This window comes from Notamacropus eugenii, chromosome 5 (genome assembly GCF_028372415.1).
Source record: "Notamacropus eugenii isolate mMacEug1 chromosome 5, mMacEug1.pri_v2, whole genome shotgun sequence".
NCBI classification, from domain to species: Eukaryota; Metazoa; Chordata; class Mammalia; order Diprotodontia; family Macropodidae; genus Notamacropus; species Notamacropus eugenii.
In genome coordinates, this window is record NC_092876.1 from 56,856,839 (window position 1) to 56,882,199 (window position 25,361).

General features: G+C 45.2%; 1 protein-coding gene across 8 annotated transcripts in view; it reads left to right on the forward strand.

Annotated features, from left to right (window-relative positions):
• Nucleotides 1–25,361, forward strand: part of ARHGEF10L (Rho guanine nucleotide exchange factor 10 like) — a 250,377-nt gene that overhangs the window by 27,288 nt on the left and 197,728 nt on the right. For 6 of the 8 annotated variants that reach the window (XR_011967038.1, XR_011967037.1, XM_072609072.1 and 3 more), the window contains exon 1: nt 4,129–4,253. The exons of 1 other annotated variant lie outside the window; for it this stretch is intronic. The gene's annotated coding sequence lies outside the window, so the exon portion shown is untranslated. Of the gene's footprint in view, nt 1–4,128; nt 4,335–25,361 lie in introns of those variants that run through there. One more of the 8 variants, XM_072609074.1, reaches the window with a different exon arrangement.

Genomic DNA, 25,361 nt, shown 5'->3' on the forward strand with positions numbered 1-25,361 from the left:
ATAAATTCCAATGGTTCCTTATTATCTCTAGGATCAACTCCTCTGTTTGGAATTAAAATCTCTTTGCCACCTGCCCCCTTCTTCCCTTTCTGGTGCTTTAATATACATTATTTCCCTCAACACACTCTACATTACAGTCCTACTGGCCCACTTTTTCCTTGCCTCGTATGGTTCATCTTACATGTCCATGATTTTGTAGTTGCCTAGATGTAGATGCCTATGGCATCCTCTCCTCTACCTTCCAGATGTTAATATTTTGGCTTTCCTTTAAGAATTCATCTAAGTGTCACCTCCTCCAGTAGGCCTTCCCTTTCCTTTCCTTATTAGGCTACCTCCAATTTATTCTGTAATTTTCTTTTATGTTCTGATTTTTGCAATGTGTGGTCTCCCCCAAGCTCCTTGAGGGTAGGTCTGGTTCCTGCCATTTACCACCTAATGCCTGGCACATAGGAAACATTCAACAAATACTGTTAATTGAGTGAGTGGTAAGTGAATTAAAACCTTCTTAACCATGTGGATTTAATTCAATCCAAGCAGGATTCATTAAACATCTACCATGCCTAAGGTGCATAGAAGAATTATGGGTGAGTTGCCCACAGAGAGAAAGTCTTTGATTAAATCCTGCCTGCGACATATACTAAGTGTGTAACCAAAGACAAGTCAGTGAACCTCTCAGTGCTCCCCTCCCCCCACACTAGTCAACCAATAAGTATTTATTAAACATTTACCATATACCAGTTACTGTGCTAACCTGAAAATACAAAGACAAAAGGGAAAGAATTCTTGCCCTTAACTCACCTCCCCTAATACTAACCAATCAACAAGATTAAATACTTATACTCAGATCTCTCAAGAACTTTGGAATTGATTGTGGGACATGGGAGACACTGGTCAAGGACCGCTCAGCCTGGCATGCCCACAATCAGAGATAGTGCTGTGCTCTATGAGCAAAGCAGAATTGAAACATCTCAAAGGAAACAAAGGATGAGCAAATTTAGAGAATCCACCCCAAATGTTCACAGGGGTTATTTGTGCCTGACCTGTGGTAGAGCATTCCGAGCTCATATTAGTCTAACTGGCCGTAGTCGGAGACACTGAAACTTGACTCTAACAGAGTGAGGTCATTTTGGTCCTCTTCGAGAATGAAGGACAAGAACCAACCAACCATGTACCAGTTACTATGCCAACCTGGCAATACAAAGACAAAAAGGAAATGGTCCCTGCCCTCAAGCAGATAACAATCTAACAGAGGAGATACATGTATCCATATGAGTAGGTAGAGTATATCAAAGAAATGGAAACAAAGTTGTCTCTGGAGGATGTTCACTAGCAGCTGAGGTACCCATCTGGATTATGTAAATTATTTCCAATCTGGGAATTCCCTTCTCTAACAAAATCACAGGTGCCACCAAGAACAGCAGTAATAACAAAGCAAGCAAATCATTCACAGTGCCTGGATACAGTTGGTCCTAGTGTTCTATGGAGAGAGCTGGTGGTGTGTGTGGAAAGAATACAATGTGGAAATAGAAAATCTGTACATGGTAATTTGAGAAGGAATGAGTTAAAATGTAAATTAAGGGACTCAGGAAAGGCTTCCCATAGAAAAGGGGCATACTGATGCCTGAGAGACTCTAAGGTTCTGAGGTGAGGAGGGAGCACTATCTGGGCAGGGGGATAGAAAACCCGTGCAGGGATGGAGGTTGGAGATGGAGTGAGCTTGTATAGTCGGTAAGTTTCATCTTTTTAAAGTAGTCACTCTCTTTGCAAGAATTGCTTGGAGTAAAAGAAAACAGGGAAGTGATGTGGTTCCATCTTTGCAACTGGAGGAATAAAAAATAAGATGATTTGTACTGAAGAGACAGATCTAATAACTTGGACAGAAGTGTAACTCGGCAGAAAGAGAGATGAATTGAGAATCAAGACAGGCTGGAGTCCTAGTCTGCTACTTAACTGGGAGATCTCAGTCAATTCATTTCTCCCTCTGGGCTTCACTTCATGAAGAATCCTGGGAGTCTCAAGTGGAAATGCTGTTGGAGATACTATGGTCATAGATCTGGAGGTGGCAGGAGCCTTAGAGGTCATCTCCTCCAAACTTCTCAGTTTTTAGATGAGGCAACTGAGACCTAAAGAAACTAGGTGACCTGTCCAAGATGAAGTGAATAAAAGGGTTTATGAAGTACCAGAGGGCAGTGCTAAGTGGGAAGTAAATGGCAGATTCAGAATTCAAACCAAGGTCCCCGGAATATCCACTTTCTACAGTTTCATGCCATCGTATTAACACTGAGAAGTAATTAATATAGCAGAGTGTAAGCTCCTTGAGAGCAGAAACTGTTTTGTTTTTGTATTTTTATTGTCAGCATCCAACGGTGTCTGGCATATAGTTGTCATTTGGTAAATGCTTGTTGATCAATTGATTAGAAAAAGTAGCCATCCTGGAACTCAAGAGCTCTGAGGTTCTGGTCTTGGCTTAGGCATTGATTAAATTCCAGTCAAGTCACTTCTCTGGGTCTAAGTTTCTTCCTCTGTAAAATGGGGATAATCCCTGTATTTTTTTCTCCCCAGAATCCCATTGGATTTAAAACTGGAACAGACCTCAAACTCCATTAAAGGAAGCATTGTGCAGAAGAAACAGGACTGCATTCTGGGTTCAAATTCTAGCCTTGCTTCTTGCTTCTTGAGTGATCTTGGACAATCTACTTAACTCCTCTGATCCAAAGTTTCTTCCCCAGTAAAAGAAAAGGCCGGGACTGGTTGGCTTCGAAGGTCTCTTTCAGTCTTAAATCTTTGATCCTATCTTTTGTTTCAATTCCACTCCCCTATCCCCATTTTATGGAGGAGGAAACTGAGACCCAGGGAGGAAAAGTGACCATGACCTCAGAGATAATAAGTAACAGAAATGGAATTTTAACTCTGGTCTGTTGAAACCACAACAAAGTTCTTTCCACCCAACAACAGAGCAGAGAGTCACAGGGCCTTAGATTTAGAGCTGAAAGGGAGATATGGATGTCAGTGAAGTTCAGACACTCTCAAATCCTCCCCTCCTCTGAGCTCTTCTCAGTATCTCCGAACAGGGGCTTAGGGAGAGCATCTAATCTTTTGTCCAAGGTTTGGTTACAAGGGGTTAAGGGATGGAGCATAGGGTGATGAGAAAGGACCTGGAAGGAACCTAGCTTGCCCAGTACTTTTTGGGTGACCTTGGGGAGACACTTCAGCTGGATGGGGGCTCGGAGAGTGGGGGTTTTGCACTAAGTCATCTCTAAGGTCTGAGGCCTTCCATCTGGAAAGAGCTTGGGCTCAGCCCTGGCCTCGGTGGCCCTGGCCGGGCCTGGGGCAGAGCCCGGTACATCAGGCGGGGTTCACGAGGCTCTCCCGGCATCCCTCCTCGAGCATCTCCCAACTGGACGCCTAGTTTGGGAGCTGCTCAGGGGCCGAATCCCGGGGCTGAGATCCGCGAGGGCCGGCGGGGGCAAGGGGAGGTGCCCAGGCGGGTTCCGATCCGGGGCCTTGGACAGCGATGAGCACTCTGTCAGCGACCTACAGCGTCCGGCAGCCCTCTGGCCCCGCGCAGGGAGTGAATGTGGGGGGCGGGGAGAGCTGGGGGCTCTCCCATTGGCTGCGGGGTGGGGCGGGGCGGGGCGGGGAGCCTGGGAGGGCGGGAGGGCTGTGGGTCCAGCCGGCCCGGAGCAGGGCCAGGCTGCCCCTGATCATTGGTGGAAGGGGCGGGAGAGCGGAGCGGCGGCAGAACCGGGGCCGGTACTAGGACGTGGAAAGGAGAGCGGAGCCGATCCAAGCCGGCAGGGACAGCGCACAGCAGGGCGGGGCTGGTCAGGGCTGGACAAGGCTGACCCAGGGCTGGGGGAGGCTCTGGTGCCATGGGCGCAGGAGAGGAGACCTAGAGCAGGAGACTCCTCGCACGGCCCGGGCCGGCCGGGTATGGGCACCGAGCGCTGCCCTTGGCCTGGCCCTAGCCCCAGCCCCAGCCCCAGCCCCGGCCCCGGCCCGGGCCCCGGCCCCGGTCCCGGCCCCGGCTCGGCTCCTGCCCCGGCCCTATCCCCAGCCCCGGCCCCGGCCCCAGCCCCGGCCCCGGCTCGGCTCCTGCCCCGGACCTAGCGCCAGCCCCGGCCCCAGCCCCGGCCCCGGCCCCAGCCCCGGCCCCGGCTCGGCTCCTGCCCCTGGCGCCTTTGTAACTCCTCTGCCGCCGCACCACAAAGAGCCCGCCAACCTGACTGCTGGGACCTACACCCGAGACCCGGGTGAGTGAGTGGGGCCCGTCTCTTCTCTCCGCGCCCCCTCCCCCCGCTGCCTGGGCTGATAGGGCTCTGCCCGGGGTGTGGGTGAGTGACCATTTCTGAGAGTGTGTCTGTGTGTGCGTGGATAGTGTGTGTATTGTGTATACCTGGGAGCACGGAGTTTGGGAGCCTCTGCGGGTGGGGATGTGTAGATAGTGCTTATGTGACCCTGGGCGTGTATTTAATGTTTGTGTGTGTGTCTGCGTGTCAGCATGTAGCTGTGTATTTATGTCAGCGTCTGAGTAGTAGGTGTCTGTGCATGTCCCAGGGTGACCTGTCAGGATGTGGGTTGTGTGTATTTCTGTTTGTGCACATAAACACGGGGATATACACACTTCTGTGTGCAGGGTGAGTGTAGTCTGGGAAACAAACAGATCAGGAGCAAAGCCTTTCCCTTTCCCCTTCAGTCTGTCGGGGGCAGACAGACCCTCTCCATCCCCATCCATTCTCCTGCATTCAGGGAACCATCTTCTCCTATTGTCCTTCTTGGCTATTCTCACAGCCCTAGCCCCTTCACATCTGAGGCAGAGAAGGAGGGACTCTGGTCTCCAATCTGAACCTCTCCAACTCGGCAACGAGAAAAAGGAAGGGTGGGTCTGGGGGGACCTGAGGGACTATTTTACTGTTTTCAGGGACAAGATCCGGGGTCCTAGCTTTTACTGTGCTAATGCCAGACAGAGGAGTTGGAGCCATGAGGTTGACAACCTACCTCTTGTTCTCTCCTCCCAGGCACAAAAAGTCTGTAACCATGGGAGACCTCTGGCGTTTTCTCATGGGGGAAGGGGGAACAGGAACAAACCAAGACCTACCTTAGTATCCTGTGATACTTCTTTCTGATCCTTTGTGGGGGACTGAGGAAATAGGACATTATTGGTCCCTGGGAGAGAAGACAAGTACTATGGATTTTTTTTTTTTTTGGCTTTGGGTCTGTACTTGAAGGAAAAGAAAAAAGAAACTTAGAGTGCGTTGTTGAAGAACCCTTTCACTTGTGGAAATAGGGGCTCAAAATACGTACCAGGTGCCACCTCATGGACCTTCAGAACCTTTGCTGGGAGGAGCGGGAGCTGCTGTTGCTCTTATTTTAGAGGGGGGCCAAACAGGCTGAATGACTTCTCCAAGGTCACCTAGCTGACACTAGACAGATATCACCTTAGAGGTTTCCCCAGGAGAGGAAGAGGGGAGAGAAACAGGGATGAACTGAGACTTGATGAAGCTGGGATTTATATAGTAGCAAGCCCTGGATGTGGAGTTGGAGGACCTGGATTTTACTTGAGTGACTTTGGGAAAAATCATTTCATTTCTTTGGACCTCCATTTCCTTCCTTGAAAAATCAGGAGGTTGGCTTAGAACAGGGTGTCTCAATTTAGTTTGTGTCCTGGACCTCTTGGGCAGTCTGGTGAAGCCTATGTATCCCTTCTCGAGATCGTTAAAAAAATGCATAACATAAATCACATAGGATTACACATAGGAAATGAATTATATGGAAATAAAATGCAAATTTTCCCACTTAAATTAATGGATACCAGATTAAGAACTCTTGTGCTAAGAACATCTTTCACCTTTAGCTCCAAGATCCTGTATTCCGCCTGACTCTTATTTGATAGGAATATTGACAAATAAAGTTGTAGTTTCCATGTGGTTTCGTTTACTCGTGTCTGTGAGAGATAGGAGTGTTTGGGCTAGGATGTGGGAGCTAAGCTTTTGTGGTAGAGTGGAAAGGGCTCTGCATCTATAGGCAGAAGCTCAGGGTGCAAATTCTGGCTCGGCTGAGGCTGGCTTTCTCTGGGGCCTCAGTTTCCTTTCTTATAAAATGAGATGATTTCCACCACCTCTTAAAGCTTTAAATCCTATGATTGTAGGTCTTTATGTAACTTTGGAGAGTTGAAGTGTGGTTGAGGGGCACGGGGTGGGGGGAGGGTTGAGGGGGAAATTCTGAAGGCTGATGACCCCTTTCCAGAGGTATAGCTCAACTAACATAGCTCAGGTGAAGGTGCCCCTATCCTGGGACCTCACCTACATCTGGAATTAATAAACCCAAGCTCTTGGTGGAAACACAGGAATTCTTCATGCTCCTGGGCAACATCCTAAGGGAAGGGGGAAGAAGATTAGTCATAGCATTTAGGGCTGACTGGAACCTCTTTATTTTATAGATAGGGAAACTGAAGGGAGTTATGTGACTGGTCTAGGGTCTCACAGCTGGTAAGTGCCAGAGGCAGGGCTTGTCTTTGGGTTTTGGTGACTCCAAGTCTTGGACTCTCTCCACTACCCCATGGTGACTGTTCACAGTCGGCTAAAAAGTTCTTGCAGCTTTGGGATCCATGGTTATTATCATGATACTTGAAATTTGTAGAGCACTTCATATGTCTTGTTCAGCAAACAATTCAGCAGAAAAACATTTATCAAGTACTTGTTTTGTATCATGGACAGCATGTTATAGCTTAAAGAGTCGGGGAGACCATGCCTTTGACACTTTTAACTGTGTGATCATGGACAGATTCCTTACCCTCTCTGTTCCTAACTCCTAGGGCTCAGGACTTTACTGGCAAGTCATAGATTGCAGTGTGCATTGGTGGTTCCCAGATGTAGCCCTGGAGGTGTCCTTGGAGGCCATTAACAACCTCCTCATTTGAGAATGGAAGAGACCCTGTACCCAGGGAGGTTATATAACTTGCCTAAGATCACACGGCAGTAAGTCTTGGAGGTGAGATTGAACCCAGGTCCTTTCCACTCCAGAGCTCCTGCTTTTTTTTTTTTTCCAGTGTACCACACCAAGGTCATAGAGCCTTTGATTATTTTTGTTTTTAGACAATTGGGTTTAAGGGACTTGCCTGGGGTCGCACAGCTAGTAGGTATCTGAGGCTCCATTCCAACTCAGGTCCTCCTGACTCTAGGGCTGGTGCTCTATCCACTGAGCCACCTAGCTGTCCTTCCTTTGCCTAGTTTTGTTTGTATCCTGTACTGTGCTAGTGCCAGGGATATAGAGACAACCTAAATCCTTCCCTCATGGAACTTACTGTCTAGAGACACTAGAAAGAGTATTGAACTTGGACTCATAGGATCTGAGTTCATAACCTGACTCTCTACCTCTTAATGTCCCTGGGCCTCAGTTTCCTGTCTACAAAATTATAGGGTTAGATCTCTAGATTCATGGATCTTATAATGGGAAAGTAGGAGAGGGGAGAACAAATATACAGATACAAAAGAGTTATATAAGTGAAAAAGGGGAGGAATGATCTCCTAGCAGCTAATAGTCCTCCTGTGTACCTTGGCAGCAATATGAGGAAAGAAACTATGACCATTATTATTAGGGGGGGAGGGGAGGGGACAGCCAGGGAAGCCTTCCTGGAAGAAAGGACACTGTGCATTGGCCCTGGAAGAAATGAAAGGACCTGGCTAGAGGGCTGGCCTTGTATTCTAGAATATCTGGGATCAAGTCCCATTTCTGACAGGAAGTCACATTTTCTTTGTATCCCCAGTAGCGTCAGGCATACAGTAAGTGCTTAATAAATACCTATTGATTGAGTTGTTTCAGTTATCTTGGGTAATGCTCTAGGTCAGAGAATAGTTATTGGTCTGTTGGGCAGGGATAGTTTCCACATTAGAAGTTTTCTAAATCAAAGAAAAAAAATAAATGAAAGAAAAGGAAAGGATTTCAACAGATGGGGGTGGAGGAAGGAGGGGATTTCCAGACATAGGGGATGTGTGGCCCTGAGCAGAAATGAAAGGGGAGATGACAGGATGAGATTGGGAGATGAAGAGTTGCCAGGGTTATTTTTTATTTTGTTTTTGATCATGGAGGATGGGTAAAGAGTAAGCAGATGAAGCTGGAGATGAATTGATGTCATATTGTGAAGGACCTTGAATGCGATGGTTAGGAGTAGATACTTTTATTCAGTAAAAAGTGGGGATCCATAAGAGATTTTTGAGTTGAGGTATCACATGATCACAGCAGCAGTTTAGGGACTTTACTTAGGCAGCACATAGAGGAGGATGGATGGAGAAGGGTTAGGTGAGGCTGGAAGACCAGTTAGGAGGCTATAGTCATAGTCTAGACCAGTAATCTTCAAAATGGGTGCTGTGTTATGACCCTAAGAAGGCTAGGGTTTGATCCCTCCCACCCTAATGGATATGGGATTAACCACTCTCAAGGTGTGAAGATGGGCCATATCTCATCCTGCTCACCACAATCAATGCGGGGGAGGGGGGGGGGGACGGGACACTTGTCTCCATCACACCCATGCCTACCTTTATCTGTTATAGCCCAGCACTCCTCCATTCACCTTCTCCCACGGCTATGCAAGCTTCCAAACTTCTCACATGTGAACCTGGGCATCAGTCCCCCAGGACAGTTATAACCTAATCCCAGTCCAGGCACTCATAGTAGCAGCTGGGCAGGAGCTATTGGGAAAAGCTCTCCTCTCCCTACTCATACAAACCAAGAAAAAATTATTGGTAGGGGCATTTGATTAAAAAAGTTTGGAGATCAAAGTGGGAAGAAATAAATATCGAAACAAACTCACTTGAGACTTCTGACTACCTTTATGGCAAGCAGGCAAAGTTAGTGGTATTATACTCATTATACAAATGGGGAAACTGAGGGTCAGAGAAATGGAAATTACATGCCCTAGGTCACACAGTACAGCCATTGTAGAACAGAAATTAGAATTCGGGTCTTTTGTCTCCTAGAAATGGCTTTGTCTCCCACAGATGGTTGATGTGGTACCCAAGTACAAAATGATCCAGTTTCCAAACTTTTCTGTTTAGACTTGGTTTTTTTTTTACTTTAAATGGCTATTTATTGTGCATAGAAGGCTGCTCTGAGGGATAGAAAGGTTTGTCATAACTTGACCTCAGGGAGCTTACTGGAAGGTGGGAGAGAAGATGGGTACCCAGTCAGATCGACCTTCTAAGCTGTATCTCAGACTCACCACTCTATCTCCTGCCTATCCTTATTCCCTCCTTCTCACTGCCTCTTAGAATCTTGTCTTCTAAGGTTCAGATTTGGGGTCTCTGGTCCTTCCTTCTTTCTTAGCTCTAATATTCTATGCTTGAAGCTTCCTTCCCAGCTCTGACATTTTGTTATTCTCAGGTGCCTTCTATCTCTGACATTCTATGTTCTAAGGTCTCTCCCATCTTTGATATTCCATGTTCTAGGCTTTCTTCATAGCTTTGACATGTTCTAAATTCTCTTCCTTTGCTGACATGTTCATCCAGATTATGTACTCTGTATTTTAAGGGAGGTAGGAGAGACTTAGCTTCCTAAGACAATCTCCCTATATTTTCAGTTACTTGTCTGATTGGGTGTGATTTGTACGTTATACATTTTTGAATGTCCTGATTTGGAGGGAGGGTGGGAGGCCCCAGGGCTTGGATGGCAGAACATGGAAGAAGCCAGCTTTTCCCCTCAATTTGTCTCATCAAGGTGGACTTCTAAGGGGAGGTGGGATTTGAGGAAAGTCTGGGGTGAATGAACTTGGGTGGGTGGAGAGTGAAAAGAAGTTAGACATACAGAGAGATTTTTGTTCACCTTTCTACATGTTCAGAAGACTTCTACACCCTTCCACCTAGCCCCAACCTTTCTTACAAACCGCCTTAGTAATGATGATAGTTTTAAGAATAGTGATGACATTTTCATAACTATAATAAAAATAGTTTGACCTTACAATTAGTCTTTAATGTTTTCCTTATATTTCTTCTGGATTATCATATTTTCCATTGAGTTTTGGTCTTTTTGTTACAAATACCTGCAAGTTAGTTTATCAAACATCCATTTTTTTCATTCAGCCTGATTATAATAATAAGCTGCTAAAAGTGAAATAAAAGAAAATAAAAATGAGTAAGCAAAGGAAAAAGAACCCAACCATATATAGTTACTTTGGTGTAAAAGAAGATCTGGGTTCATATTCAGAGGAATATAGTGAGGTAAAAGAAGCCACTCGTCCTGCTAAGAGTAACATCCAATGGTCACAAGCCCAAAAAGAGTTCTTGGAAGAACATAAAAAAGAATTAAAAAATCAGAGAGATTGAGGAAAAATTAGGGAAAAAATAAAAGCAATCCAAGAAGATTATGTAAAGAAAGTTAAACCATTGGAGAAAGACATGCATGGAGTTATGCAGATGATGGTCCAAGCAATTGGATCCAATATTACTGCCAATGCTAAGAAGAGACATCATGGATGGGGCTTAGAGGGTGCACTATTAGTGTTGAATATGGACCTAGGTGGGTCTAATCCATCTACAGAGATTCATTGTTAGAGCAGGGAATTAGATAGATAGGTGACAGAGAGACTGAGAGAGTTACTATGTACCATCACCTGTTAAGTGCTGGGGAAACAAATACAAGCCAGGATAAAGACACTGTCTCCTCTCAAGGAGTTTACATTTTGATGGGGGAAGATAACCCTCCCCAGAGAGGGGGAGGAAAAAGGCAGAAAAGAGGGGAAGGAAGAAGGCACCCTCGGAAGATATGGACCTGGTTCCCACCCGCTGACAGATGGTCAAGGGCAAGACCTTGCTCATTTGCATAATGGAACTCTTGCTAGTTATTTATTTTATTCAGAAATTGGGACAAAGGTATTGAATGCCTCAGCCTGGCATACAAGAGTCTCCTAACAGTCTCTCTCTGGCCTACTTTTCCAGTCTTACTCCTTATTAATTAATTCAATTCACTTAAAATCCACAAACCCATATTAAGGACCTGGTATGTTTAATGCTATTGAGTGCAAGTGTTATAAAGCTGAAAAGTGAGGTGGTCACGTCTCTAAAGGGAGGCAGAATTTCATACACAGAATCAGCCATGTACAAAATTAACTTAGCCAACCAATCCACAAGCGTTTATTAAGAGCCTACTGTGTGCTGAGCATGGTGTTAAGTGCTGGGAATACAAAGAAAGACAAAGCCAGTGCCTTCTGCAAAGGAGCTCACAGTTCTAACAGAGGAGACAACTTACAACCAATTATGTACAAACAAACTGTACAGAGTGTAAATGCAAGCGTAATCCACTGGAGTGGAGAGGAGATTCTGAAGAAATCTGAGGTGGATGGGCAGCTAGGTCACACAGTGGATAGAGCACTGGCCGTGGAATCAGGAGGACCTGAATTCAAATTCAGCTTCAGATACTTACCAGCTGTGTGACCCTGGGCAAGTCACTTAACTCTGATTGCCTCAAAAAAAAAAAAAAAAGAAATCTGTGAGGGGAGAGATGACTTTAGATGGGAGAGGGCATCAGGGAAGGCTTCTTGGAGGCGTTCTCTGAGCTGGGCTTTGAATGAAAAGATGATTTGCCTCAGAAAACAATGGGATAAGGCTGAAAAAAATTGCCAGATTTGGAATCAAAGGGACTTGGGTCCAAATTCCATCTCTGTTTCTTTTTTTTTTACCTTGAGTGACCATGGGCAAAGTAATTCTCTCATCTCCTTCCTCATTGGGGGTGGCACTTGGTGGCCACTGAGGTCCCTTCAGGTCTAAATCCATGATCCTAGGACTCTATGGTCTCAACATGAGGAGTGCATGGGTCAGGGCATGAGGGTGGGTTGTGGGAGGAGGGCAGAATGAGACGGGAAGAAGACTGGCAGCTCTGATTAGCTGGAATGTAGGGTACTGGAAGGACAGTAATGTGAGATGAGGCCAGGAAGGACATTGTGAGCCACAGCATCCTTGAGTGCCAGATAAAGTCTGTGTTTTATGCTAGAGACAATAGGGAGCTGCTGAAGCTTTCCCCTTTGACTTGGGCAGGATGGATTGAAATGGAGAAACATCAGAGATAGGGATACTAGGTAGCAGGTAATTATTATCAGAGGTTTCCAATAGACAGAGATAGAGTAGATAGAATTCCAGGCATGGGGAATAATGTGAACCATGGTGGGAGGAGAGGGACCTTCCTGTTAGCTTGGTTGGGGCACAGAGTACATGTACTGGGGTGGTCTCTGACTCTCCACTCTCCCTCATCCCTGTAGCCATTGAGTAGCTAAGTTCTGTCCCTTCCCTCCGGGCCACCCCCTCATGTCTCTGACATCTACTTTCCTTTCCCGTGCTGCCTCCCTGAGATAGTCCATCTTCACCTCTTGCCTGGGTGCCTGGAGTAGCCTCCTACAAGATTGCTCTGGGCTCAGCCTCTTTCAGTCTGATCTGCCCACAGGTCATCTTCCTGAGGGGACCATGTCATAATCCTGCTGAGAAACCTTTAATGGCTTCCAGGTGTGACCCACCTCAAATGCCACCTACCTTCTCCCTGGTCTCCTGTCTCCCTCACCTCAGCTCCAAGTGGCCTCTCCCTTCTCTTGAGGGATCGTGGGGTACAGTGGAAGGAGCCCTAGCTTTAAGAGCTGGAAGATGAAGGTGAGAGTCCTCTTCCTGGCTCTGGAACTTAGCACTGTGGTGGCCTTCTGAGCTGCATTTTGGGGGGCTACAAAAAGAGGGATCTGAACTGGGGTGTATCCCCTTCTCTCTCTGCCTCCTAGGATCTCATTGCACCTCATCTATTTCTTATGCATTTAGATAGTTTTAATTTGTGTTACAATGATAAATATTCCTTCTGATCATTCAAAACAATCCATATTGCCAGCCTGTCCCTTGGGAACAACCCTACAGTAACACCACAGGCTCTGATATTGAGGAAGAGGAAAAAACCCTCCAAACATTCTGGAAGTTCCAAATTCCCTCCATCCCTTCAGCCCCTCCCAAACACTTATTTTTTCATAAATGGAACAAGATGTTGAATTCACTTCCAAAGATCATCAGAGAAAGGTCTAGTTGTTAAGCATGGGGTGGGTGTGTATTCCCATTTCTCTTTTACAGGTAAGGAAGCTGAGGCTTGAATAGGTGAAGTGATTTCAGTCAACTAGCATTTATAAAGCTTGTCCTGAGGTGCAGAAGTGAAGCAATCCCTCCCCTCAAGAATTTTATATTCAGTTGGGGGAAGCAAGATCAGCACAGAGAGCTAGTTTACAGACGGGATTTTATTGGTACAAGGAATGCCCTCCAACAATACAGGTCAGCCCTGCTACTGCTGCTGATAGTTGTAGAGAGTAGCTCTCAGAGCAGCAAACGTTTTGGTCTTCAGTACCCTTTCTACTCTTCAAAAATTATTGAGAACCCCAAAGGTTAGACATATTTGCTGTATTAGAAATTAAAACTAATAAATTTTAAAATATTAATTCATTAATAAAAATAATAAAAACCCCTTAATGTTAACATAAATATCATTTGGGACAGGGCATGGAGTTAGAAAGACCTGAGTTCAAATACAACCTCAGATGAGTCCTAGCTGGGAGACCTTGGGCAAATCATTTAACTTCTTTTTGCCTCAGTTTCCTCATTGGTAAAATGGAGATAAGAATAGCCCTGCCTTCCAGGATTGTTGTGAGGATCAATTGAGATAATAATTTTAACGTGCTTGGCACATAATAAGTGTTATAAAAATGTTAGCTTATTATTATTTTCTAAAACAATTAGCGAGAATGGCTTTGTTTATATGTTTTTGCAAATCTCTTCATAATGTCTGCCTTAATAGAAGACATCTGGATTTTCCTATCTGCTTCAGAATTCAGTCTGTTGGAATATGTTATTTTGGCTTATGAAGCATATGAAGAAATCTGGCTTCACGCAGCGACCAGTTAGAAAAGGGAGGAGTATTTTAGTAGGAAAGTCACATTTTAGTATAATGATGAAAATAATTTTGACCCTTTTGAAAAACTCTTGAGAGACACATTGTCCTAGAACCTTCCCAAGTGAAGTGAGTTGGCCAGGATCTGAAAGGTAACGTGTGTGGAGAGTGAGGTCTTGGTCCCTGGTCTTCCTGGCTTTGAAGTGATCGCTTTGCCCACTACATGACATATGCTACCACACAACAGTATGTGTAAAATGTCTACAAAATGAGCACAAGGTTATTTGGGGGAGGGAGGGGAGAAGAGACAGGCAGCAAGGAAGATCAGGAAAGACCTCAGGTAGAAGGGGGCACCTGAGGTGAGACTGAAGGAAGCCAGGGACCCTAAGGTTTGTTGGGGTGCCTCAGGGGCAGAGCTAAGATGAACCCTCTTGGATCTGGTGTTTCCAAGATGGTGGTTTTTAGAGATCAGAAACTCTTTTGAAGCTCGAAACTCAATCCTTGGTAAATATACCAGAGGTCAAGGGATGGAACAGGGATTGGAGGTAAACCTTTGTGGATTCCAATTCATTAACACCCCCACTGTAAAGGGAGCTACTGAAGAACTGGGTACAATGCATTTGTTGACAAAGAACACCAGGAAACCCAGCCCAGACTAGCCATGGATTATCCTCTTTGTACTGGACTCCTGACCAATTTTTGAATCCTCAGTGATTCTCTTGACCTCTTCACTTGCTTCTGGTTCTGTTCTCCCCCTGGTGATTACAGGTGTTGGATACTCTAGAATTAGGCTGCCATTTAAATATTGTGAGATCGCTGAATCACTGATTAGACACTAGAGGGATCCGCTAAGAGGCCATTTAGTCTCCGAGTTCTTGAAGCCCTTTGAGATTCATCTTTAACAGAGAGGCTCTTGTGACCATGACAGCTGCTGTGGGTGACCATGTGTCCATGTTTTATATATGTACACAGAGGAATATGTATATACATATGTGTATATAAACACCCTCACTTATATTGACATATATATATGTGTATGTTTGTGTGTACACACATATATACATTGCTGTTGTGTTCATCCTTCATTTTCGAAAAGGCCCATGACATCAGAGAAATGATGGCGTGACTTACCCTTGACTTTGTTTTGAGTGAGAGAGGGCTATCCAAGGTCACCAGTCTCACTTTCTCCTCCTGAGCCATCTGAATCCAGTGACCAGATATTCATCAGGATGACTGGAGACAGCCCAGAATACAATGGGAGATGTTGGCCTTTTAGGCTAAGGCCTTTTCAGGTAATCACTCAAAGTGAGGCAATTTAGGGTTAGAATAGGCCTCTTTAAAAGGTAATCAGGGGGATGGCCCCTTTATAATAGAAAAGAAAAAATAAATAAATAAATCACTCTGGGAGGGGCAGGAGCCTCAGGGTTGTTGTTTCCAAGAGAAACAGTTACCACTGACATTTACTTTAAGCCAGGAGAGTCCAAGACCAGCCATTGAGTGGAGGTTGGGCAGGAACCTTTCCCTGTTCAATTCATGGACTTCAGAGTGCACGGGGTCCAAGGCTTTAGGGGAGACAAGAAACAAAGAAGGGAAGGAAAGGGAAGGAAAGAAATCTAGCCAATGTACCCCAAGTTAACTGGGCAGCTTCTGGCCATCAAAATTTACTTGCTTTTGGAGAGGAGAAGGAAAGGGAGAAGGCTTTGAGTTACCCAGCTCGGTCTACTCTCAGGCTGTGTTCATCCTTCATTTTCAAAGAGGACCATGACATTAGAGAAATGATGACATGACTTGCACTTGACTTTGTTTTGAGTGAGGGAGGGCTATGCAAGGTCACCAGTCTCACTCTCTCCTCCTATATACATATATGACAAGTAAATATATAGGGTGTCAGAGCTGGGAGGGCCCTTAGAACACAGGATGGCAGAGCTGGGAGGGCCCTTAGAGGACAGAATGTCACAGCTGGGAGGGACTTTGGAGATAAACTATCTCTGTCCTATCATTTTAGAAATAAGGAAATCCAGGCACAGAGAGGGGCCTCATTTTCCCAGTGAGTGACCTGTTGAAGGTCTTTCAAGGTCTTCCTATACCACCTGTGAGTTAGATGTTGAATGGAATTAAACCCAGAAAAGAGGCTCAGATCCCAGCCTTCTCCCATTCTGACCTTTTCACTGTTCAACCCCCTGCTCATATCATCCCTCAGCAACACCCATGTAGAGAGAGGACATCGACTCAAGCTTGGTAGTGGGAAGCAATGAATCTCTGAGCCAGGCCTTTCAACCAAGCAGGTATTAAGGTCTTCCCTCTCCTGCTCCTAAGAATAACCAGCTGTGAAACCCCATACAAGTCCTGTAAACTCTCTGAGGGTCAGTTTCCTTATCTGTAAATGGGGATTTTACTTGCACTGCCTATCTCTTTGGGATGTTGAGAAGAAACCTTAAAACACTGTGAAGATATATGAGCTATTAGAAGAAACCTTGATACACTATTATTTATGGGTTATTATCAAATGTCTGCCGTGTGCCTAACCTTGTGTTTATGAGGTTATTTTGCTTGCGTGAGAGGCAGTGTGACTTACTGGACAGAGATCTCTCCTTAACAGCAGGAAAGACCCAAGTTCAAATCCTGTCTCTGATATACAGGCAGTATAAACCCTGGACAAAGTCATTTAACCTCTGTGGCAGCGCTCAAGACTTAATGACTACAGAGAAGCTGCTAACCTGTTTCAGTATAGGACATTTCCTTGTCTGACAGCCCCTTACACTGATGATTTCAGGTTGGAGTTAACTCTCTTTCCTATCTCTGGCTTAAGTAGATTTGGTATCCTGGGGAGAAAACCTGTTTATTAGTAGCATATGAGTGTATGAGGATGGGATGGACCTGTTGCCAATGTAGTTTAAGCTTTTAGAAAAAATTAGCAATAATTACAGATGAAAACACAGATAAATTTTGTTTTCTGATACAGCTGGTAAACATAAACCATGAACCCGGTGTTGTGTGGAAGTCAGAGAAGCCACTTTAGACTTCGAAGCCAAGAACTTCAGCCAGTCAGGGCTATGCAAAGTAGAATGCCATGGCTCCAGAGATGGGGAAGGTGAGGTCGCTGTCCTTAAAGGTCTTCTGGTGGAGCAGGGATTCTTTTTTGGGTGTGGATAGGCCCAGATGACCAATGAAGACCTTTGCCATTCTTAGATTCCGGATTTCTATGATACGATAATTTTAGTTTTAAGCAAAGCAAACAAGTGTTTATGGTCATCCCCTCTGTTAATTTAATCATTTGTTAATAATAGTAATAATAATAACTGAAAGTTACATAGTATTTTAAAATTTGCAAAACTCTTTAACTGTGTAGTGCCTGAAACCCAATGGTCTGCGGGAACGGTAGGGCAAGCATGATTATCCCCGTCTTACAGATGTGAAAACTGAGGTTAGGAAGGTGTCCATTCTTGGTTTTTCCACTTAGTATCTGTGTGATCTTGGGCAAATGACTTTACTTCCTTGAGCTTCGGTTTCCTTATATGTAAAAATAGACTAGATGGCCTCTAAGGTACTTTCCATCGCTAAATCTCTGATCCTAGTGTCTTCTCTGGGTTTCAGTTTCCTAAAATCCCACCTTTGACAGGAAGCCTGTCCTGATTTCTCTTAATTCTAGTGATTTCCCTCTACCGATTCCCTGCTTCAAATCCCCTCCCCATCTGTCCCCTCTATAGCTTGTCTGTACATAGCTGTTTGCATGTGGTCTCTCCCAGTAGATTGTAAGGTGCTTGAGGGCAGGTGCTGTCTCTTATCTTTCTTTGTCTGCCCAGTGCTTGGCACTTAGTCTGACAGGCTGGCTGACCAGGTGACCTCTGGCTGTACATCTATGGTCCTGGCACCCGTGATCACCCAGCTGGTAGTTCAGAGGCAGAACATGAAACAGGTTCTTTGGGATTCCAAGTGTAGCACTCCAAACCCTGCCCTGCCCTTACTCACTCTTAGAATTGAAAGACAGGAAGGGGATGTGCTTTCACTCAAGGTAGGTCTCATTAGGTTTAACTTACTGTGTTCCCTTTTAATATCTTCATTTCCATGTTTGTAGTTAGCCTGCATCGTGTTCAGTCCTTTGTAGTGTTCATTCTTTAAACGCAGTATTTTTCCATCCATCTCAAAGCCTGTTCAACCATTTCCCATCTGCTGGCTACACAGTTTGTTTCTGGTATGTGCTGGTAAATGTTTAACAACTGGCTCTCCAGGAAGAAATGATGTTCCCATGGGACAATTAAATTTAATCTGCATTGTTAAGAAATGCTCCATCACTTTCTTCAATTGAGACAATCCACAAAATCGTAAACCAGACCTCGATTTGTTGTGCGTGCTGCCTTCTGAGGTGTTAAAGCTTATGCTGCAAATTTAACAATCAGCTTTCTCCAGCTGCTGAGAGCTGAGCTCTAGGACTCTGCTGGCTGTTTCCAACATTTTGCTATTACAAATAGTGCCCCTGGGAATATTTTTGCACAGCTAATTTTCTGTCCTGAATAAGGAAGAAAGTAAATAAGCTTTAATTAAGAACTTATTATATCATGAAGCTCCGGGTGTACAAATGCCAATAGAACGAAGGACAGCTCCTGTCTCCTAGGAGCTTTTATTCTGATAGGGAGCTGAAAAATAGAGGTGACAGAGGGGGTAGGGGAGGAGGAAGGTACACATCCAGAAAGTCAGGGCCGGGCCTGGGAGAAGAAAGAAAAAACCTCATGGAAATGTGAACCTAGTAAGATGATGATAAAAGCTAACATTTCTTTATGTATTTATACTGCACTTTAATGTTTGCAAAACACTTTATTTGTTGCATTCGATTCTCACAACAGCCCTGTGAGGTAGATGCTATTATTATCTCATTTTACAGATAAGAAACTGAGGCCAAGAGAGACTTAATGAGTTGTCTAAGATCACATGGCAAGTACGTGTCTGAGGCAAGAATCAAATTCTGGTCTTTTTGATTCTAAGGACAGCATTCATCCCACCATGCCACCTCCCATGCTCCTTCTAGGTTGGGGATTTTGTGTTCTAAGGTTCTTCCCAGCTCTGACATCCTGTGTTCTAAGGCCACTTCCAGCTCTGACATCTTATGTTCTAAGGCCACTTCCAGCTCTGACATCCTGTGTTCTAAGGGCCCTCCCAGCTCTGACATCCTGGGTTCTAAGGACCCTCCCAGCTCTGACATCCTGGGTTCTAAGGGCCCTCCCAGCTCTGACATCCTGCGTTCTAAGGACCCTCCCACCTCTGACATTCTATGTTCTAAGGTCTCTCCAGTTCAGACATCCTGTGTTCTAAGGGTACTACCTAACAGTATTCTAAGGACCCTCCCATCTTTGACTTTGTTGTCCTCATATCAATAGACATTCTAATAATGAATATCTCTGTGGATCCCTGTGTGTAGAGATTGAAAGCAGACTCAGCCCCTGGAGACCGAAATCTTTACATATGGGAAATTGGATGCTTCAGGAGGGGATAGCAGACAGTCAGAAATGGAAGCTGCCTAGGAGTGGATGTAGTCGGTGCCTCTCACTTGGCCCATGATGCAACCTGGGACGAAAGAGAGAGAATGGCCCTGTGCTTCCCGGATACCCAGGTCTGATAGCAGACTCGGACCCTTTGCTGCCCCACCCACTCCCTTGGCCCAAGGACAGAGCCCAGAGTGTCAGAAAGGGTGCTGGACTAAGAGCTGAGGACCAGAGACCCAAGGATGCTGGAGAAGGGTCTCAGAGGCCAGAGAACCCAACCTCATCATTTTACAGATGATAAAAGTGAATCCCTGGAAGCTAAAATGTTTTGCCTGAGGTTGAGCAGACAGATCATTTAAGGAGGGATTTGAATCCAGGTCCATTGATTCCAGAGTCAGTCAATTTCCCATTCTTCCACAAACTTCCTCCAAGCTATTTTTTTTCCCCCAGCACCTGCTACATATCCAAGGGATGCTGTCCTCTGTGTCATTTCCATTCCCAGAAGGGGAACCTGAAACTACAGATAAAGCTCCTTGCTGAAGGTCACAGGCCTTGCTGGGGCAGCAGACTCGTCCATTCCTGCTGACTGTTAACTAGGCATTAGCAGTCATGCTGCCTCTGGGGTGAGTGAGGGGGAGACAGATGGTGAGCAAGGAGGGATGGGATTTACTGGCAGCTTTCATCCATTCGTCACCTTTGGGCATCCCTCCCACGTGGCTGCTTTTCAGCATTGCCGGCTTCCTGAGTTTGATAGACAGTCACCTCCTAGGGAGCAAGGCCTGGAGGACAGGTAGGGTCTTGTGTGCCAAGTTACTTACATGCAGAATCGCTTAGAGCTGAAAGGGATCATAGGACCATGGATTCTGAGCTAAGAAGTTGAGGTAAAAATAATTTAAAAATTTTTTAAAAAGCGTTTACTTTTTCTTCCTTCTACCTCTCCATTCCCCCCCTTGAAAAAGAAAAAGAAAATCCTTGTAACATATATACATGATCAGGCAAAAAACCTCCCCACTTGGCCATACCCAAAGTATGGGTCTCATTTTGCAACCTGAGTCCTTCAACTCTCTTATTGGGTACATAAAGTGGTTTGTAACTGAAATGTAAATATCAATTTGTTATAAATCTCAGATATTTTTATTAATTAGATTGATAGGACAGGGGATGGGGAATAGAGTAGGTGAGGGCCTGAGACCTTCCATAGTCTTGGTGGTTAGGGATGGAACCCTTCTGCCCAGAAAGGTCACACCATGTTGGTGCAGAGAGAATAAGGTTTGGGGCTGGGTACTGAGATATCCACAAAATATTCTTAGGGACTTTGCTAGCTTACTTGGGTCCTCACCTCCATGAACTGGAGAAGCCAATACTTTCTTTTCTTTTCTTTAAAAAAAAATATATATATATATGTATGTATATATCCATGCCTTTCCCCTTTCAGAAAGCCATCTCTCATTACAAATAATGGAAAAGAGGAAAACCAATTAAAAAAAGATTTAAAAGTCTAGCATAAGCAGCGTTCCCCCACTTCAGGGGAAGGGGAGAATTGTCTATATTTTCCTTTTCCTTCCTATTATTCTTCTCACCAGTGACTCATTATCTGTCCCTTATTCCTCCATCAGAATATAGTGAATATCTTTTTCCATCCAATGCTAAGGGAGATATCAATATTCAAGCTGTGGGGGATGAGTGTTTTCCCCAAGGTCACATGACTAATAAATGTCAGCATTTACACCCAAATCCAGGTGATCTTTGGACTCCAAATCCCATTCTTGTTTATAGCACTGGGCTGCTGCCTGTCATCTCCCTAAGGGGCTTGCCTAGTGCATGGATTTGGTGGATATAGTTAAAAAGGTCTTTAAAATAATTTTTTTTTTTTTTGCTGAAATCTGCCTCCCTGTCTCTTCTGTTCATGATTTTAGGTCTACTTTCTATGACCAAGTTGTTGGTTGTTCAGCCAACCCCAAATAGGTTTTCTTGGCAAAGATGCTGGAGTGATTTGCCATTTCCTTCTCCAGCTCATTTTAGAGATGCAAAGAGGGGTAAGTGACTTGCCTAGGGTCACATAGCTATTGAGTGTCTGAGCTCAGATTTGAACTCAGATCTTCTTGACCCTGTGCCCAGTGTGCTATTCACTGAGTCATCAACCTTCCTCCAAGGCAAGCAAAGGTTAAGTGACTTGCTCAAGGTCACATAGCTAGTGAGTGTCTGAGGCTGCATTTGAAGTCAGGTCTTCCTGACTCCAGGCCCAGAGCTCTACCCATTGAGTCATCTAGCTGCTTTGCCTAGGTCTGACTAGAACAAATTGAACCCCATTTTTCTTCACAAGGTGAAGACAACTATGATATCCCCATCTTAGTCGTCTGCGAACCTTCTCTAGGCTAAATACTTCTGCTCCCTTCAGTAGATTCTTGTAGGGTTTGAGCTGAAGGCCCTTCACTGTGCTGATTGTGCTCCTCTGAGAGTTTCCTGACTTAGCAATGTCTTTTCTAAACTGTGACTCTCTTTCCCCACCTCCCCAGCCCCCCAACACAGCACAGTGAGTGCTCTGGAGTGATTTGAATTCAGAGTTCAATTTACATACCCTGACTTAGAAATAAAATCAAGGCTGTCCCCTCTTTGGATAGCTGACCACATTTTCCCACCAGGGAGATCATGGCCACAATAATTCATGGAAAAGTCCAGCCCTTACCCTGTTTGGCTCCAAATATCACACGCTTCCACCAATTTAAGCATCATATGAAATATGAGTCCCAGACTTAGCTCTTGAGGTTTGCTGGGTGGGGAACCATGGGCAAAGACTTTGTTCTGGGGTCTGGCCAAATAGAGCAAAGATTGCCCCTGAGACTTCCCTGCATTGTGAAGGATGCCATGTGAGGTCCACATCAGAGGTGTGGTGGGGGAGAAGTTGAGTCATATAAATGCCCAGGAAAACTTGGGACACTCATGGAGACGAGGACCAAGAATTTTTCCTGGCTCTGTGCCAGAATGGACCACAGTCCAGTCACAGGGACTTGGGACATCTCAGACTTTCTGAGTAAGTTGTCTGCCACACAGCTGTGTGGCAGATCCAGCTTCCCTGGCTTGGGAATCAGAAGACCCGGATTCTAGTCCTGGTGCTGACACTGACTAGGTCTGTGACGTTGGACTGGTCAGTTTTAAATTTTCCTTTCCTCATCATGGGGAGGATTATTCCTGCTGTCTCCTCAAAAGAGACGGACAAGAAGGGAGAAGACCTCTGAAAGGTCACAGCAGGCATTTGAGGGAGGGACACACCCAACCTGCCCACTCTGGGTGGGGCTGGAATGAGAGACAGCTAAAACACCATGTCAGTGGTTTAATGTGAGGCCCAGCTTGACCTTTGCAGGTACTGCACCCATGTTTTTCTTCTTCCTTGAGGCTCCGGGAACTCTGGGAGCAGCAGGTACAGTGGAAGGGGCACTAACTTTGGAGTCAGAGGATCTGGGTTCATATTGTGGCAGTGCTTTTAAACACCTGGGCAAGTCACTTCTCTTGGCTCCACCAGAGTTCCCTCATTTGTAAATGAGGATGTTGGTTTTGGTGATCTCTAAAGTCCTTTAACGTTCTTTGTTTTCAGGGCCTTTCTGCTTCTGACATATCAAATGCTACATGTAATGTGCTTGGCACACCCGAAAGGATGCTAGGTGAGCTAGCATTGACCTGGGGCTTTAAGGCTTGTGGAAAGTTATGCAAATACAATGTCGTCTGATGCTCACAGTGACCTTGGGATGTCGGTACTATTATGATCATTATTTTACAGTTAAGGAAACTGAGGCAGGCAGTGGTTAAATGATTTGCTCAGGGTCACACTGGTAGGAAGTGTCTGAGGCCACATTTGAACTTAGGTCTACATGACTCCCAGGACCAGGCTTCTATACACCGTACTACCGAGCTGCCTTGTCAAGCTAGATACCATTGAGGTTGTTAACGTTATCATCATATCATTATTCTATATTCTTAGGTACCTTGAAGAACATTCTGTGTTCTGAGTTCTATAATGTGGTTCTGATATTCTCTGTTCTAAGGGCCCTCCCAGTTCTGACATTCTATGTTCTGTGTTCTAAGGGCCCTCCCAGTTCTGACATTCTATGTTCTGTGTTCTAAGGGCCCTCCCAGCTCTGACATTCTGTGTTCTGCGTTGTTCTAAGGACCTCCCAGCTCTGACATCCTGTGTTCTAAGGGCCCTCCCAGCTCTGACATCCTGTGTTCTAAGGGCCCTCGCAGCTTTGACATCCTATGTTCTAAGGGCCCTCCCAGCTCTGACATCCTGTGTTCTACGGGCCCTCCCAGCTCTGACATCCTATGTTCTAAGGGCCCTCCCAGCTCTGACATTCTATGTTCTGTGTTCTAAGGGCCCTCCCAGCTCTGACATCCTGTGTTCTAAGGGCCCTCTCAGCTTTGACATCCTGTGTTCTAAGGGCCCTCCCAGCTCTGACATCCTATGTTCTAAGGGCCCTCCCAGCTTTGACATTCTGTGTTCTAAGGGCCCTCCAAGTTCTGACATCCTGGGTTCTCAGGGCCCTCCCAGCTCTGACATCCTGTGTTCTAAGGCCACTTCCAGCTCTGACATCCTATGTTCTAAGGGCCTTCCCAGCTCTGACATTCTATGTTCTGTGTTCTAAGAGCCCTCCCAGCTCTGATATCCTGTGTTCTAAGGGCCCTCCCAGCTTTGACATCCTATGTTATAAGGCCCTCTCAGCTTTGACATCCTGTGTTTTAAGAGCCCTCCCAACTTTTGACATTCTGTTTTCTAAGGGCCCTCCAGTCCCTCACATTCTGGGTTCTAATGGTCCTCCCAGCTCTGACATATATTATAGGGTAACTTTCAACTCTGAATTTCTGTGTTCTAGGTGCTGTCTAACTCTGGTGTTCTACATGATTAGGTTCTTTTTAACTCTTAACATCATATGCTCATAGTCTCCTTCCAGTTTTGACATTCCATGTTCAAGCTCTAGACCAACTCTGACCATGTATGGTCTAAGGGCCCTTCTGGAGATAGCATTCTCTCTTCTATATCCCCTTCCATTTTAATGGAACGTGGTATGCGTTCATCCTTTGTTGCTGAAGAAGACCATGCTATCAGAGAAATAATAACATGACTTGCACTTGACTTTATTCTGAGAGAGGGAGGGCTGTGCAGGTCACCAGCCTCACTTCTCCTCCAGAGCCATCTGAATCCAGTGACCAGAAATTCATCAGGATGACTGGAGATGACCCAGGATGAGGCAGTTGGGGTTAAGTGACTTGCCCAAGGTCACACAGCTAGTGAGTGTCAAGTGTCTGAGGTGAGATTTGAACTCAGGTCCTCCTGACTCCTGTACTGGTGCTCTATCCACTATACCAATGGGAAGTGGACAGGGTGAAGAGCATTGCCTCTAGACTCATCAACTCTGGGTATGAGTCTTGCCTCTGATGAGTTTTATTTCTCTGTGTAATCTTAGGCAGACCAGTCTCCATGAGCCTGTGTACTCTTCTTGCAGAAGGTGATGGTTTCTGATTTTAAACTTAATTTCTGAGAGATGATAAGGCTGCACACTGCCTTTCTTATCAGCAAACACTCTATCATGCAGCTGGGATAGAGGTCCAAGCAGAGTGGAGAGCCAAGTACCAGTCAGACCTAGTTCAAGGTTAAGTCCTTGGCCATGTGGGCAGGGCCAGTGTCCCTCCTTCTTCCCACTCTTGTTTTATTTATTTTTCTTTTTTTCCTCAATTAAAAAGCATTTATTTTTCTCTCCCTACCTCCCCAGCCTTCACTGGGAAAAAAAAAAAGAAACTCTTGTAACAAATATGCTTAATAAAGCAAAACAAATTTCCACTTGTGCATGCCCAGAAATGTGTGCCTCATTCTGCATATGTAGTCCAACACCCGTCCATCAGGAGATGGGCGTCATTCTTCACCGTCGGTTGATCAGAGTTCTTAAATCTTTCAGAATTGTTCATTTTTATAGCATGACGGTTCCTGTAGAAACGATTCTT